The following is a 17000-nucleotide window of genomic DNA, read 5'->3' on the forward strand; positions in this document are numbered from 1 at the left end:
TGGTGATTGTCTAAAGTGATTTTCCAGTGATGCAAATATCAGATAAAATGGCAAAAAGCCGACTCGTGCAGTTTAAAATTAATATGGTAATGTTGTCTAATTTCCCTTGATATCCTTTAGGAGAGCCCAGAAACAGATCTCCTACAAGGGATGTTAAACACCTGATGATAAACGACTTTGCAAGTGATGCTCAGGGATCAAAGCTTCTAGCCAAAGAGGAGTGATGGAAAAACTGCACACTGGTGGGAGAGCCAGAGCTGTTTGGGTCTTGGCCACCACACTTATGCAACTAAAAAGCAAATAAGTTGAAATGGCTCATTCTGGCTGACTTTCCTACCACCTCCCATTCCCTCCAACCTCCCAAACTCACTTTCTGGAATATGGACACAACTGACTCTCTCTGAAAGAAAGAAGACATGGTTATACATGTCTTGCAAATGAAATAAAAAGGGAATCTGGCATTTCTGGAAATCAATGACATTGTACTAATACCTCCTTGAATGAAATCTAACAAACTAAGAAAAAGGTGGAGAACATATATTATAACACATGTGTTATTCTAAGTGGCTCTAGGCCTGTAAAATCATCTTTATTATTTGCATAGATTCTTTTTTTAAAAGATTTATTTATTTAGAGAGAGTGCATGCACGTGAGTGTGGGGGGGGGGCAGAGGGAAAAAATTTCAAGCAGACTCCCTCTGAGTGCAGAGCCTGAAGCGGGGCTCTATCTCATGACCCATGAAATCATGACCTGAGTCGAAACTGAGAGTCCCACACTTAACCGGCTGAGCTGCTATGCAAACAGGGATTTGCGTAGATTCTCATGAGGTGGATCCATCTTCAGCAATATCAGGGCTCATCTCTCCAAAAAAATTATCAATAATAATAATAATATTATATACTTTAAATTATTGTGGACATAAGTCAATATATTTGTCTTCTACTGTATTATAATACATTTTATTCTATCTTTCAATGAGATGTGAACTAATACAATACTAGTGGAGATGGCATTGACTAACTTGTCAGACTTAAAACTCAGTTTGAGTTCAAACAGTACCAGTACATTAGTCTCCATGATGCATCTGTCTTCTCAGGTCAGCCATGGGATAACATGGCTGTATCATTCATTTATCTGTTTTTATATGCAAGACCCATGCCAGCATATAAGTATATCAGGGTCAATAAGATGCCTAAATTCTTTGCCCTCACAGAGCCTAGTATTGAATGAGTTTCCTAAACTCTTTGGACATCTGTAAACAAAGGAATTGAATTAGATGGTTTTGAATGAATTTCTAAAGCTCTAAAATGGATGTTCCTAATCCCTCCCATTGATATAGAAAGGAGATGGGAACTATGGTTTCTACACTTGCTCTGATTCCTTCCTTTTTCCAAGGTCATGAGGAGGCTGAAGGAGAAACTTGAATGAAAGGTCAGAGGAAGCATTTCTTTTCAGACAGAAAGAACTGCTAGGGAAGAGAATTAAAAAAAGGGAGGAAGAAATCCTAAGCCATAGGATTTTAAAACCTGTGGTTTCAATTTGGAAAGTTTTAAAAATCAGGAACATATTTCTTGGTGTACCTCTTCATGCTGTCTTCAACTAATATTAATCCCATGCTCTATTTGCATAACTGTGTTCTCTTAAGCTATGATTAAGAGGTTCATGAATAATCACTAGCACTTCCTGAGTTTCAGGCACTGCTGAAGTATTCTACTCGCATTAATTCCTACCACCAGCTTAGGAAGTGAATACCATTATTACCTTCATTTTCCAGAGGAGAGTCGGAGAGGTCAAATAACTTGCCCAAGGGCACCTAGTTAGTACGTGGTAGATCTGAATGCCGATGCTTGGCGTCTCTGCCTCACACTGCCTGAGCCATCCATTACCTAGCCAAACTGCTACTTCCATTGCCTCATGATTTTCATTACTGTTAATTGAGAGATGTTATAGTGAAAGCTTCTGTTTTAGTCTCTTTTCATCATACACTGATGAATGGCCAGTGAGATCATGTCTTTCCTTCCTCTTTGCCATTATAAGAAAGAGTAAGTTAAATAATGATGATTTCCATTTGTTCCTGCTTTAGTTTTCTAGGGCTGATGCAACAAATTAAATTACCATACACTTGGTGGCTTAAAACAACAGAAATTCATTCTCTCCCAGTTCTGGAAAGCGGAATTACAAAATCAAGGTGTTGTCTGGGTTAGTTCTTTCTGGAGCCTTTGGGCGGGGTAAGGCATCCATTCCCTGTCTCTCCCTTAGCTTCTGGAGGTTATCAGGAAACTTCGGTGTTCCTTGACTTGCAGATGCATCACTTCAATCTCCACATCCATCTTCATATGAAATTCTCTCAAGTGATCCTTGTGTCTCAAAACTGCCAATTCTTTCTTTTATAAGAGCACCAGTCATCAAATTTAGAGCCCACCTTACATCCAGAATTATTTTTAACTTAGTCTGCAAAGACCCTATTTCCCAATAAGGTGGCATTCACAGGTACTAGAGATTAGGACTTGGATGGCTTTTGAGGGGACTCTGTCCAACCCAATTTAGCTCTATTGAATGAAATAGTTTAATGGTCAAGATGTTTTTCTCATGCTGTCGATCAATGCTCATTGCATTCTACTGAATTCATTAATTCAACAAATATTGATTGAAAACTTCAGCTATGTCTAGGTTACAGCAGGTAACAGGACAAACTCCCTGTGCTCTTGGGGCTAGTGCTGTGATTAAGAGGGAGGTAGATTGAAAGATACAGCAGGCAGGACAAGTAGCTCATAAATAAACAAGTGCATTTCAGAGAATGAAAAATGATATGAGGGAAATTAAACAGGACAATAGATTTTGTTTGATTTACGAGTCCTAAGTATCTCTGTGAATATCAGTTCTAGCTCTTGATACTGTCAATAGTGGTATGATTTATTTTCTAAATCAAATTCTGCTTTGAGTTTTATTTATATTACATAATATTCATCTTGGTATGATAAAGTGGTCAAAAGAAATAACAGACTTATTTGTCATTACTCATCTAACTTGTCAAAAAAGTATTTACTTGTGAAAGGAATAACATACTACAGTTTCTGATTTCCCTAGGGAATTGGAGGAAATTGAAGTGGGAAAACATAACTAAAGCATCAATTCACCAGGCATCAATTTCTTCAACTCCCAAGCAGTATAGCATTGTACAGTTCCTACCAAAAATGTCCTCGGGGATCTTTTCTATAGGCATATAAAATTATTGGAAAAAAATCAACTTGCTGTAACTGCTAATATTTTACTTATCAGTTACAATTGCAAGATTTTCACAAAACGTATTGCCAAATGGGTTGGATGTTGTTATTCAGGAAGTAATTCACTGAGTCTAAGATGGCTTCTTAAAACTCAGTCTGAGTTCAAACAGTACCAATATGTTAGTCTTCATGATGCATCTGTCTTCCTCAGGACGGCCTTGTCCCATGGCTGTATAATCAGTGGTTCTAAGAAAAACCTTTGGTGATGTTTTGTAAACTACTGAGAATTGTTCTGACATACTTTTCAGATTTGGGGTTGTTATATGTTCATTTTGTTTCTCCACAAATTATATTTCTTCTTGTTCAATTTCAGTAATTGGGTACAAGCAGCTGGAGTTATTTAATTTAGTTCATGAACCCTTTTATAATGCTAGAAATTAAAAAGGTACAAACGATCTTTCTAACTTGAAATACGAATTCAAGTGAAGGCCTAGTTTATTCTGGTGAAAGAGATTTGGCTGTGCTTAAGATTAAACCAATGCTTGTTTCAGCAAATACTTCAACTCTACACCTTGCTGATTTGCTGGAGAACTCATTTTTCATCATATGCGCAGGAAAGAAAGAGGTTGAAGTCTATCCTTTTATTAGGAGTTTAGACGTCCACTCTCCCATAGGTAGTGAGAAAATGCTTTTTTGGAAGTCAGTTAGCAATAAGTATAACAAAAACTATTGCATGAGACACTACCATTCCAGTTGTTTTTTTTTTTTTTTAATCTGCAATAATAAAAGAAGGTAAAAGAAGCAATTAGGAGCAAAAAAAAGTAAAAAAATAGTAGAATACAAAAGGGAAATAGAACGAAAACTGTATTTAATGTTTGTGCTGCTATTCCTTTGGCCAACAATAAGACATGATGTCTGTAAAGATTGTGATGTTTGCAAATTTGGCTAGGTCTACCTCTTGCAGAACTTTTATCCATGTTAAGGTGATCTACAAAGATTGCTTGCTGTGTGCTTGGTGCTGTAGTATATACTTGATGTATGGAGGTGAATTAAACACATATGGTACCCATGCTCATAGAGTTGGGTGGAAGACATTAAACGAAACCATACATGAATAAATAAGCAAATATGTTCATATAGTGATAAGTGCTCTGAAGCAATGAACAGGTTGCAGTGATATACATTAACCAGCATAGACCTACTCACATAAGGTATTGAAGGAATATTTTCCTGGGAAGGGGTCATTTAAGCTAAGCACCAAGTGCTAAGGCTAGGTGCCAATTCAATTTTTGCATTAGAAGGTCAACTGGATTTTCCTATAACTACTCAGGTATAAGTACAGGTTATTAACCTGTAACCTTGGAACCAAAGGAGGGTAAATCTTCTGTTCTACGGTAGGGGTAAATATGTGATTTTTTTCATCACTTACTTAGTAGACTGTTTCTATGAAATGGATTGTAATGGCATTCCAGCTGGGTTCACTCACGTTATTTGCCTTTGATCTGCTCTTTTTTTGCCTTCCTGATCATAAGAATTCTAATTGGACTGGAAATTTTGCACTGTTTAAACTTTGAGAGTTAATCCATGGATCCATGTGTTAAATCACACTGGTTGAACCAAATCTTTTTTTGAGGGTGGGAGGGTGTTTTCAAGAGTATTGATAGCATTAATGGATGGAATTTTCTGCTTTGAGGTGTCCATTTAGTACAAAACACTTTTCCGTGAAATCTTAAATCATTCTCGGTATCCTCTTCTTTTGTTTTTCATCTTTTTTATCTGCACTATGGATATGAGAAGACTACATACTTACTATTAAGTTATAAAATGCTACTTGCATTCCTAAGAACTCTTGAATTGAGTTGACAAACTGTATTATAAACAATTATTTCAGTGCAAAAAGGGGAATTAGAACTGGAGTTTTAGTCTTGTAGTTGCCTATTATTTTTCTTTGAGGAATTCTTATAATAATTTTGTATTTTTATAATTTTATACCTATTTATACATAGCTACATATCAAAACAGCACTGAGCAAAAACAGTCTTTGAGTACATAAAGCTTATCCTTTTCTTTCCTACCACTCTTCCAACACTATTGTTGGCACACTACTTCCTACACACTCTAATTGCCTGCACTGTTATAATATTGGCCAACATTTGTTAAGCACCAACAATGTGCCAAGCATTGTTGTAAGCACATAATAAATATTTTCTTGTTTAATCTTCATAGTGACCCTATGAGGTAGACATTTTTATTAACCTCATTTTCCAGATATGGACATTCAGGCCTAGGGAGGTTAAATATCTTGCTCAAGTTCACAAAATTGGCAAATGTGACTCTAGAATGTAAGCGCCAAAGCTCTCTAGCCTGCAACTACTACACTTCTGGTTCTTGATTAAAGGATGGAGATCTCCTTATAATTGATTAAGGCACGGGTGTCAGTACAATGCAAAGAATGTTTCCCCAGAAGCTCCGTCATATTGTATCCTTATGCTTTATGAGAAGCAGACTGGGAAAAATTCCTGTAAAGAAGAAGTCATTGGTATTAATAAGATATGTTTATAAGGTGCTAACAAACCCATTTACAAATACATAAAAAATACCAATTGGGTCTCTTTTCACTGAAATCCATTCATAAAAGGACATGACCTTTTTGATAGGTCTTTCCTGTAGATAAACCTCAGAGTGGGGTCAGGTGGTGTAGATTGGACGAAAGGCACATAATAATTATGATGGAAAGGGTCTGTAGACAGGTCAAAAGAGGCCTAGCTCATTTTTATTTAAATAAAACCATAAAACTTAAAATATGACTCTAATTAGATGGATTATTATTCATAATTCTGATATGCAGGAAGTGATTATTCTGAAACACTCATTGTGCAGAATCAGTATTCCAAGGGTGATGGTTTCGCTTCTGGCAGCTTAACTATGAAATTCCTCATCCTTTTAAGATTATATACTCCTGATATAGAGTTTAAAAATACATAATGGAAGGAAATATCACATATTGTTTATACAATTTGAAAAATATGCCCCTGAAAGTTCTGCCAATAAAGCTTGCATTAGATGTTTCTCTGTTTATAATTTAAAAAATTCACCTAGGGATCAGAAACCATTTTAACACTTGGGGAGTTTTCTTTCCCTAGGCCCTTGAAAAATTGAGTTCTGCTGTGTCAATGTGTCTAAGTCTGCCCTGGGCTACTCTTGATGATAGAATTCCTAGAATAAACATCAAAGATGATGAAAGGTAACCCGAATTGAATTTCTTCTGAACTTGAATGAGGTTGAGAGATCATTCTGTAAATTTGTTCCAAGCTGAAAATTTATTTCAGTTGGTGCTATTGCTGTGATCCATCTGTGCATTAAATGGGAGGAAAATTAATGGTAAAAAGTGACTACTTCATAAAAATGTAAGGAATATGAACATTTGGGGAGAGCATTATCAAAATCTATGGAAACACTATGAGACATGTTACAAACATACACACAACATGGATTTGTATTAGTGATATCCACATCTGAGAACTTCATTAGTAGAAGCCATCTCATGAAAAGGCATATCTATCACTTGAAACACCCCAGGGTAAATCAGAAAAAAGCTAAAGGAAGGAAATGCTGTAGCTGAACATTTAAGAGTATGTCTGTAGAGGTAGGCACTAGAGGAAATGTCGATCACTGGAATTCTCTCTTCTTATTTGTATTCAATCTATTTGAAGGTTTTATTAATAGAATATTAATAGATTTTGTTGAAGTCACTGTTTATTACATTGCCTTATGTAGCTCTTCCTGAATTTTTTATTTATTCATTCTTTATTTAATTATAATCTATTTTCCTCTATTAGAATATAATTCTGTAAGAGCAAAGCTTTCAAATTCACTCAGCCCAGTATCCCAAGTGTCCTGGGAACCATGGTAGGAGCAAGATCATTTCTTTCCAGAACCTCCTAGAATATCTGCACAGTGCTTTGTATGCAGAAAGTCAATAAGCATCTGTCAGGCAAATAAAATAAATAGGGATTATAGCATTTCTGTGACCATCAGAGTTAACTGCATGCTGATGATAGGAAAATAACCCCAAATGAGAAATGCATCTCAGAAGGAATCATGGATATTCAGGCTTGAGTTTGTCCTTTAGATTATAAGTCACTGTACAATAGAGTATAGTGGGTGCTTATCAATGAATAACAATGACCAGCAACTTCTTCAAACAAAAAGTATTTGAGGGGCTACTCTATATTGCATGGCCATGGGAGGCATTTATGAATAAATGGTGTTCAGTCTGAAATCTAAAAAAAAAAAAAGAGAGAGAGAGAAAGACATTGGTAAATATATTATGTGAAAGAACATTCTCTACAGGGACAGCAGCTAGTGTGAAGGCCTGGTGACAATGTGAGAGGTACATTTGGAGAAAACAAAGAAGTGCTGCCTTGGATTTTATTACAGTTGTGATCAGAAGCCACCAGAAAAATTTAATAACCTGAATCAGGTGATATAATTTAGGTTTATAAGATCACCGGTTGAGTGGACTAGAGGTTTTAGAGGGTTAAGAATAGAAGCAGGGAGTGCTCGCTTTGGCAGCACATATACGAAAATTGGAATGAGTAGAAGCAGGGAGAGCATTCTGGAGGCTACTTTGATAATGGAAGTGAGATAAGATGGTAGCTTGGACATGAGTCTTAGTGGTGTAGCCAGGACAAAGTAGACAGATTCAGGATAGGTGTGGAGTTGCTCGATTGGATGTGGGAAATGAGGGAAGGAGGAACGCACGAGAATTCTTAGGAATGTGGGATTGGAGGTTGAGTAGGAACTCTACAAGTGGCTGTAAAAGATCTAGGAAAATTTGAGAACAGAAGAAGGATCAACATGGATATTATGGAGACTACTAAATGAGATACTAAAATACTAATGGTAGGGGCGCCTGGGTGGCTCAGTCATTAAGCGTCTGCCTTCAGCTCAGGGTGTGATCCTGGCGTTCTGGGATCTAGCCCCACATCAGGCTCCTCCGCTGGAAGCCTGCTTCTTCCTCTCCCACGCCCCCTGCTTGTGTTCCCTCTCTCGCTGGCTGTCTCTATCTCTCTATCTCTGCCAAATAAATAAATAAAATCTTAAAAAAAATAAACAAAAATAAAATACTAATGGTAAATATCTATTGAGTTCTTACTGGCCATAGAGCCAAGAACTTCATGTACATTATCTCATTTATTCTAAAAAAATCATGTGGAGCAGATTATTACCTTCATTTTACAGAAGAAAGAACAGATGCTTGGATAAGTTAATTAACTTGCCCAGATCATATGATGAAGAGCAGAGAGGTATAAAATCCTTCAGGACCCTAACTGCACACCTTTCCAGACGCTCTTGGACACCTCCATAGGGAAACATATAAATGAGTCCTTAGAGAACGAATGAGAAATCTCACAAAAGAAGCTCAGGGAAAGTTGCTGTAGCCAGGCTCACACATAAGTCACACACATAAATTTATTCTATTCTCAATAATAATGTTTTAGAGTATTACGGAATTACTAATATGTACACTGTGCACACAGCAAGACAGTGGCAGTGTGATTGAAAGGGATGGAAAGATGAAAAAGATACTACTTCCAAGGGCTTATAAGCAAATGTGAAGGTTCTTCACAACAGCCTGGTGTATAGAAGGCATTCAACAAATATGTGTTGAATAATCACGAATCCCCCATCAAAAAAGACTCAGATTGTAAGTAAGGCAATCAACAGAGATCAGTGAGGACTTGAAAGCATGGATAAAAGCTTACAAGATAGATGTGAATTGCTCTAATATAAATGGCAAGGGAAGCATGCAGATAGCTGTGGGAGCTATTACTTTTATAGCCCTTGCCCAGTTACCATGGATGGTGGCTCTAAGGGTAGACTATCATTCCCTGATCCTATTTCCTAGGCATAAACTTCATATTCTTGAACTAATAATATTTTGCACTGTTCCTATCTTGGCTTTACCTAATGGTGCCAGCTTGTCTAAAATGCTAAGCAAATTGAAAGTAAAAAAAACAAAGAGGAGTTTGAAAAGCAAATTGAGACTGGGTAAAGTTACATGACTGTGCAGGTTCCCAGCTTTCTCTTACCTGAGATGTTGCAGGTCTTTCTCTGGCCCCATCAGCCGGGGATTCCCTTCTCTCCCTGGTTCAGGTAAATATCTCTATATCAAGGTTAGGGATGCTTCTTCCTGTTTTAGGAAAGAGATGGTAGGTGTAATCCAAGGCTATTGGTTTTCCTCTCTGGTTTTGCCAAGATTTCATTATACTCACTTTTCAAAAGCAAGGCCCTTTCAGTAGGCATCAATGGCAGTATCCTATCAAGGGAACAGCTTCTTTCACAACATTTTATTATTTCATTTATGATCTTCATCAGCAATCGTGAGCTTCCCATTTTCTGTAGTGAGAGAGGCAAGTCAGAAGAGAAATTGGCAAAGAGGAAATTTGGTATGACCCAGTGACTCACAAGTTCATCCCTAACTTCTATTGTCAGATAATGTTTAAACACTTCTTGCTTTTGCTTTCTCTCTGGAATTATCTATAATTTTTGTTCTAAAATCCTTTCACCCTTTACCTCCCTGTGCATTCAACATTTTCTTCTCTAACTTCTGTTGGGAATGAAGATGTCAAAACATAATATTTAGATGAAACTCTGTTATCTTTCCCTGTATTGAATTTCTTTTTTCCTGTTGTCTGTCCATACAAATAGCCATGACTATAAGGCTTTGATCTACTTTCAGTTCAGGCTGAAATCACATTATTGCTTTCCTCTTTTACCTCTTGTCCCCAAATCAATAAATCTGGACAGACTTGTCAGTGATATTATGCAAGCCGGTTTGTAAGATAACCTGGATTTTCCAAGAGTTTTTGACATTTGTCTAGTTTGCTTCCTCATCATTTTAAAGACAAGACTTTTTATTAGTTTAAGGTCTACTTATCTAATCTCAAAATACAAAGTGTACGATTTGCTATTACCTGGAACTCCTGTACATTTAATGATATTAAAATTTTATTTCCTATCTGTACAAGAGATTTCTTTTTTTCTTCCAGTAGAGAGAGACTTCCAATCTTCTTCATTTGCTTTTGAAATTTAGCACTTCTATGGTTTTCGAGCTGTAATTTTGGTTTATTACAGTGATCAGACTTCCTTTATTGGAGTCAGTTGAAGATTACTGTCTCAAGCCAATTATGGTAAAATCGAGAAGTAATCTCAGAAACAAGATAATAAGGACAAAGATTTGCTTTATGGAGAGAGAAAACACATAAGACAGTGCTCACTCTCTCATCTCATGGCTCATAAGAAATTGTTCAATATAAGTAAGCAGTAATTTTCTAAACCACACAGACTTAATCCAATTATCAATTATAACCTGCCTTAAGGTGAAAAATAAGCATATGTCACACTCTCTTAAGTCATTTTACTGCCTTCTAATGAACCAGTACATACACCAATAAGTCCATTCTTGTTTTGTTGATGAAATTGGGTCAAAAACACAAAGAAACTCATTCATCTAACCACTCTTTAAAATAGGGGGTCCTCCATCTTTCATCTCTGGATTCTGCTGATTAGACTTGTTGGTGTATAACAAAACATCACTAACATAAGTAAAGACTCTTGCTTACAATCCTGACTTTCTCTGATTTTGATTGGTCAAATGCTGTGGCAGCTGCAAGAAGCAAATTTTTAAAAAATCTAAGTACAACTCTGGCTTTTCCACCTAAGCTGTGGTACTGTAATAGAAGAGTAATTCACAAGGGTACCTTGAAAACCATAACTGCTGCTGTGGACCGAATTGTGTTCCCCCAAATTCACGTGTTGAAGCCCTAAAACCGAATGTGACGTTGGGATGGGTTTTTGGAGGCAGTTAGGGTTAAATGAGGTCATAAGGATAGAGTCCTAATCCAATAAGATTGGTGGTCTTACTAGAAGAGGAAGAGAGTGAGGTCTTTTCTCTCTTTCCATGCCCATACACCATGAAAAGGCCATGTGAGGACACAGCAAGAAAGTAGCTGTCTACAAATCAGGAAGAGAGATCGCTCCAGAAACTGACCTTGCTGGACCTTGGTCTGAGACTTCTAGTCTCTGGAATTGTGAGAAAATTAATTACTATTGCTTAATCCACCCAGTCTACAGTACTTTGATATGGCAGCATGAGTAAACTAATAAAACTACTCTTAGGAAAAAACCATGTGCAAAAGAAGATACAAATCTTCTAGGAATGAGAAATGTAATTATAATGAAAATCTTCCTGTAAGTTTTTAAGGACCTCTTTCTTCTATCCTTTCTCACAATATGTATAATTGATCTTTCTGATGAATATATGTTCATAAAACTTATTACCTAAAGCACTTCAGTTTTTACAACTATAATCTGGGACCATCTAGCAGATGTTGAGATCCCTCTCTGCTCATTCCCAAGGCTAACAAAAGAGGACTATCCCATGTTAAGTGCCCAGTGATGGCTTTGGTTGGTAATATTGGGTCATTGTCCATGGGTTACTATCAATCTTCATTTTTCTGCAGGTATTCATATGTTCAGCTGTTACTCCATGTTCACTACTTTCCTTCATCACCACCTAAGCACATACAGAGCCAATTTTCCTTCAATGCTGTATTAATTTTTACAGAATCTTTAATTTATTCTAATCTCCAACTATAAGACAAGTTCTCTGAATTTCACTATAATTTCTTTAAAGATATCTGATATATTAGTTCAAAGATACTTAGGCCATTTTTAGAGGCAATGATCAGGAAAGAAGCATGATATTCACTATATAAATGAATGATTTATGTAAAGAGTAATTTGTAGCCTTGCTATTCCTATTTCTTCATTATTTCTAAGGAGCATGGGTAGAAGATGAGGGAGGAAAAATCTCATTTAACGAGCTCAAGGTCCTTAACAATGCCTGTAGCTAGACTGTGATCTCTATATTCCAGTCTTGAAAGATAAGACAGTTATATGGGGTTCTTTATGGCAGAAGTAGTGTTTTTTAAAAGATATTACATAGTCTCCTCATTTCCTCCTAAAAAATAAAAATTCTTTCATTTGATCGACAGGTAATTGGGATATATTTTTATTATTAATGTATTTGTGAATTTTCTATTTCTTTTACCTTAAGTGATTTATTTTTAAAATATGTTAGAGGATATTGAGTGGAAAATTCACTGTGTCCCAGAGTTGTGGTTAAGGCCTCAAATTGTGGACAAGAGGCGCTAAGTATCCTACTTCGAAAGCCAGTATGTAATAGAAGCCAGCCATATTCCCACAGGGCTTGTTAAGAGGTGAAAAGTACACACCACCCTTTGCCAACAGTGACTAAGAAGAGAACTGGGGAGAGAAAAGGGAATCATCAGCCTTGTAGGGTGTACTAGTTGAGAGTGATGCTAACTGCTATAACTGACAAACCTTTATACCTCAGAATAAAATGAAATTTTATTTTTCACTTATGTAATTGAACAATGTGGGTGTTCCTGGTTGGATAGTTTTTCTTAAAACACTCTCTCCAGCTTGTAACTTTGCCATTTTTAGCACATGTCTTCCATACTAGTTCCTGGGGGGAGGGGGGATCATCTCGCTTCCAGCCAGCCAGAAAGGGAGAACATGGAAGATCGCACATGGGAGGATTTCATGGGTTGTGTTAGTTTGTTAGGGCAGCCACAAAAAATTCCACCACAGACTGGGTGGCTTAAACAACAGAAATTTATTTTGTCACAGTTCTGGTGGCTACAAGTCCATGATCAAGATGTCAGCAGGTTTAGTTTCATCTGAGGCCTCTCTTTTACTTATAAATGGCTGCCTTCTGGCTGTGTCCTCACAGAGTCTTTCCTCTGTGTGTATGCATCCCTGATGTCTCTTTGTATATCCAAATCTCTGCCTCTGATATGGACACCAGATTGAATTACGGCCCACCCTACTGGTCTCATTTTAACTTAATCATCTCTTTAAAGGTCCTATCTCCAAATATAGTCATATTCCAAGGTACTGGGAGCTAGAGCTCCAACATATGAATTTGGGGAGGATGTAATTCAGTAACATGGGCCAAACACTGAAGTGATGATATATATCACTTCCAGTCAATGGAACTTTGGCTAGAACTCTGACTTACGAGTCTGCCTAATTGCAAAGGGATATAGGAACTGTAACCTACCTGCATACTCAGGAAGAAGAAGGAAAAATAATGGATTTGATCAGGTAACAATCTCTTCCAGATCTGCTCATCCCTGCCTCCATATTTAATATATAATAATGAGGTAGGGACAGAATAACAGCAATAACTTGTCCAAATAAGGAAGAATGAGAGATACACAGCTGTGTCTACCAAGTAGTAATAATGAACTCCTGCAGGGCAGGCATTATAAGGGTCCTCTGCTGTGGCAATTCTTGAGTAGCCCCTTATTCTGCCCTCTGGGGGGACCACTACTGACCACTGTTCGATAAGGCCCCTTTCTCTCCTCTTTGGGTGGGCACTTCTTGTTTCCCATCCTTCATGGCCATGTCTCAAGTGGTCTTTGGGTATATGTTCATTGGGAGTTGTGCAGATTTTGCAACCCACTTCCTGTTCAGATAAATCTGAGCACCCCTGGGTTGTCTGAAGACTTGAGAAGCCAAAGGCATATATGGTTTCTTTGGTAGTACAAGGCCCTCAACACCTTAAGAAGATTTTGATCCACTTGCTTCTAAGCAGTTCCCTATGCCAATAAGCACCACCCTAAATCCTTTCCCAAATATAACTCTCAAATCTGATTTGTGCCTTTGCTGCCTCCCCTCCATGATTCTCTCAGCTTGGAGTTTAAGAGAAACTGTATTGAGGCCACAGGAAACAACTATTTGGAGTAGAAATGAACTATCTCTTTAATTCAATCTCAAAGACAGAGCTGAGTTCCTTGTTCAATTAAATTTTATTGGGCCTCTGTTACTCGAAGGCCCTATCAATTATTTTTATTTTTTTATATTTAGAGTCTAGAAAGAATTAGATTTTCTGAATTTTTGAGAGCCAGGAATTCTGGATTCTTTCTATTCCCTTTCATTTCTGTATGCAGACTATGCAAGCCTTTCCTGATCTCATTTCTCTCTCGCAATACCTTGTTAAAGACAGTAAGTAAAAACCAAGATATGGTACTATTCTCACTCTTCCAAACCACTTCTAGAATCTAGAATGACTGGGTCAGGTGCCATGGTTCTTCCAGATTATTTTGCCACTGCATACCTACCGTGAGTCTCCAGCTTTCTAGCTTCAATACTGTTTCTTACCACTCTCTGCCTGATTAGATGATGTCTTTGTTTAAGGCAATAGTACACTCTAATACCAATTTTGTATTAGTTATCATAGGTTAACTACTGTAACAGACAGATATAAAACTTCAGCGTTTTAAAAGAATAAAAGTTTATTTCTGCTGACTTAACAGTTATGTGGATTAAGTTTGGGGAAAGGGGAGTTGGCTGTATGTGTTCAGTTAGAGACCCAGGTCCCTGGAGACTCTGCTGTCTTCTGTGCTCTTCCTGGGCATTGATATCCAGCTTAAAGGTGGGGAAAAGATATCGAAAATTATTTCTTAGACATTTTCGTGGGCTATAGCTAAAAGTAGTTCACTTCACTTCTGCTCATTGCAAAGAACTCAGTCTCATGGCCACACATAAATGCTAACAAGTCTGGAAAATAAAAAATAGCTTTGTGCCCAAGAAAAATTGAGAACAGATCTGTTAATCAGCCTGTTGTCGGTGCTACTGTAGAATAAAATACTTGTGGGCAAAAGATCTTTCTTCACTTCCTTACTGAAGCTAAGTGAAGAGGAACCCAAGAAGATAACTTATGAAAATTGGTGGTATCTTTAAGAAGGGGGAATGGAGTTCTCTTACCTTCATAGGTGCTTTCTGAGCTTAGAATTCTCCAGAGCATAGAGCATGGTGAGGGCTCTGGGGAGAAATTTAGGGGGCCCAGGAATATAACATGTAGTCTTAAATTGCTCTACTTCCACTCTGGGAAGGGGAGAGTTTAACGACCTAGATAATGAAAGACTGGAGGGCTCAGGGCACCGGGGTGGCTCAGTCATTTAAGCGTCTGCCTTTGGCTCAGGTCATGATCTCAGGGTCCTGGGATCAAGTCCTTCCTTGGGTTCTCTGCTCAGTGGGGAGTCTGGTTTACCCTCTCCCTCTGTCCTTCATTCCCCCACCCCTTCATTCCCCCACCCCTCCCCCCACTTGTGCTTGTTCTCTCTCTCTCTCAAATGAATTAATTCTCTCTCTCTCAAATGAATAAATAAAATATTTAATAAAATAAAGACTGGAGGCTCTCAGGAATATAAGGGATTGAGGGATACGTATCATATAATTGTTTGGAGAAGAAAATCAAGACAATTGCTTCTTTTTTTTTTTTTTAAGATTTTATTTATTTATTTGACAGAGATAGAGACAGCCAGCGAGAGAGGGAACACAAGCAGGGGGAGCTGGAGAGGAAGAAGCAGGCTCATAGCGGAGGAGCCTGATGTGGGGCTCGATCCCATGAGGCTGGGATCACGCCCTGAGCCAAAAGCAGACGCTTAACCGCTGTGCCACCCAGGCGCCCCCAAGACAATTGCTTCTTAATCTCAGGTCTGCAAGGCTTTTGAGAGGTGGCTTCACATGGAAGAATATAGAGGGCAGTGAATGTATATTGCATAGGTAGTGACTGAGAAAAGTGAAAAATGCCCAACCTAGAGTTGTTGGGACATATGTATTATTACCAGTGGATGCCAAAACAGACATGGCTTCTCCTCCAACAAGGTCTCTTGAGCAATGGAAAAAGATGCAAATGAAAGCACCCCAAAGAAGCCATGCACACCACCCACATGGGGATACTAATAGCAAAGTCTCCAGTGGCAGATGAAGCCAGAATCAAGCAGAACGGAGGCAGGAATAACGATCAACTATCAACAAGAGGTAAGTCCTACAAAAAGACCATGGCTTCTTTCTTCCTTATCTTTTTCCCACACTAGAGGAATTAGAAATTTTTCCCAAACCTCATCTACTCCATGCAGCTGAGGCTTCCGGTTTAGTTTACACAGGAGGAGGAGAGAAAATTAATTCTGGATCAAGTTCAAGTTTAAAGTTTCAAAATAAGTAAGATTAATTATTTGTTGTTGTTAACAGCTTTATTGATATATAATTAATACACAATAAGCTGTATGTATTTAACATATACATTGTGAGATCTATCTATCTATCTGTTTATCTAAGAAATCACTACAATCAATCACCTGCACAATTTTTCTCATGTCCCTTTGTAAAGCTTTTTCTTCTGTTTTTTTTTTTTGTTTGTTTGTTTTTCATTTAGCATAGATTCATCCATTTTGTTGTGTCAATAGTTCATTCCTCTTTATTGCTGAGTGGTATTCCACTGTTTGGATATTCCATGATTTGCTTATCCATTCACCTGTTGATAGACAATTGTATTGTTTTCAGTTTTTGGCTATTAAAAATAAAACTGCTATAAACATTTGTGTACAAATCTTTTTATAGATATATGTTTCCATTTCTCATGTGGGATCCTGAAGAGTGAAATAGATGGTATGGTAGGTGTGTGATTAGCTGACTCAGAAATGGCCGAAGTATTCTCCAACATGGTTGTATCATTAAATATTCTTATCAGCATTGCATGAGAGTTCTAGTTCCTTCATGCCCTTGTCATCTTTAATTACATTCCTTCTAAGAATGCATGGTTATGCTCTTTGTGATTTTAATTTATATCTTCTTAACGACTAATGAGGTTCGGCATCTTTTCAAGTATTTGTTAGT

General features: G+C 37.5%; 1 long non-coding RNA gene across 1 annotated transcript in view; it reads left to right on the forward strand.

Annotated features, from left to right (window-relative positions):
* Positions 1–16290, forward strand: part of LOC123793129 (uncharacterized) — a 34890-nt gene extending 18600 nt beyond the window's left edge. The window contains exon 4 of the long non-coding RNA XR_006779856.2: positions 15990–16290. This is a non-coding gene — a long non-coding RNA (uncharacterized LOC123793129). The remainder of the gene's footprint in view (positions 1–15989) is intronic.
* Positions 16291–17000: the final 710 nt, after the last annotated feature.

This window comes from Ursus americanus, chromosome 13, assembly GCF_024610735.1.
Source record: "Ursus americanus isolate L20-20 chromosome 13, mUrsAme1.1.p, whole genome shotgun sequence".
Classification (NCBI taxonomy): domain Eukaryota; kingdom Metazoa; phylum Chordata; class Mammalia; order Carnivora; family Ursidae; genus Ursus; species Ursus americanus.